A 1,243-nucleotide genomic window follows, 5' to 3' on the forward strand; every position below is an offset into this window, starting at 1 on the left:
ATTGTCTCGGGGACGATGCACGTGTACACGAATGTTTCTCACATGCGCTCTCTCTCCCTTTTCTTATCCTGTTGGTGTTACAACAAGGTAGACGAGAAAGTAATTAGCGAGAAACGTTAATGGGAGAAACAAGTTTTCGCTGCGAATGATTAATCTCGTTCAATTTGTTCGACTTGTAAAATATTTTGAGAGAATCTTGCCTTTCAAATGGGTTTCGATGTGTTTATTACACAAAGAGTATTTACATTTCGCGTCCGTGCGAACGTTTTCGTTAATCCTTGGCCGAGGACTGGATTTGTTCGAGCAACGTGTTGTTTATTGTGAATTTCGTAATTAAATTTCGAGGAGTGAAATTTTTAGAAACAAACCGGTGTTCGACCGGTTCATTAGCAGTGGGACGGATTAAATTTGCGAAAGGGAAGGCATCGTTTCGAGGGAACGCAATTAAAAGTTGGCCCCGGACGATGGGTCGATACCGCGGGGCGGATCAAATTATTCGGTGATCCTAAACACGGTTCCAGATAATTTCTCAACTCGTGTGCCCGCGAAAAGGCCGGCATTAACGTTTTCGTGGCCGAGTGGGCGAGGGAAGCGTATTTTCGGTGCCCGGTGTTGCAACATCCGCGACTCGCCGCTGTGAACGGTAAAGTTGAATGAGATTTAAATTTAATTCTGAAATTTCGACCGAGTTCATTCGGTAACGAGCTCCTCCTGTTTCTCGCCAACTCGCGATCCTCTTGTTGATACAACGGCGCGAGTGTTAATGTTATTCGATATTATCGTGCATGTACGCCACGAGTCCCATGCAATTACAGAAAAATACTTTTATCTTCGTTCTCTTCCTTCTTCTTCCATGTCCGAATGCACGCGAAACGAGGTAAAACTCGGTGGTGACGAATAAAACGATTTGTCAAAGGAATTTCCAAGTCCAAATCGACGTATCTATAAAGCATCTATAAGACAGAATTATTTTTTAATCGCTCTGTATTCAGTAAAAATGAAAAATCATTATCGATATATTCTTTTTTAAGAAAAAGAAAAAAACGAATTAAATCGTCTTGAATCGTCTTAAGCGCGATTCTCAACTCGAACAATATCTCGAAGATATAAAAGAGGAGCAACGAGAAATTTAAAGCGTAAAAGGAAAGGGTGGAAAGAAACATCAGGTAGTCGTAAGAAGAAGGAGGGGGCGAGAGAGAGAGAGAGAGAGAGAGAGAAGCCCGCAACCGTGAAATTCTCTCGC

This window comes from Apis dorsata, unplaced genomic scaffold, assembly GCF_000469605.1.
Source record: "Apis dorsata unplaced genomic scaffold, Apis dorsata 1.3 scaffold_68, whole genome shotgun sequence".
In the NCBI taxonomy this organism is placed as follows: domain Eukaryota; kingdom Metazoa; phylum Arthropoda; class Insecta; order Hymenoptera; family Apidae; genus Apis; species Apis dorsata.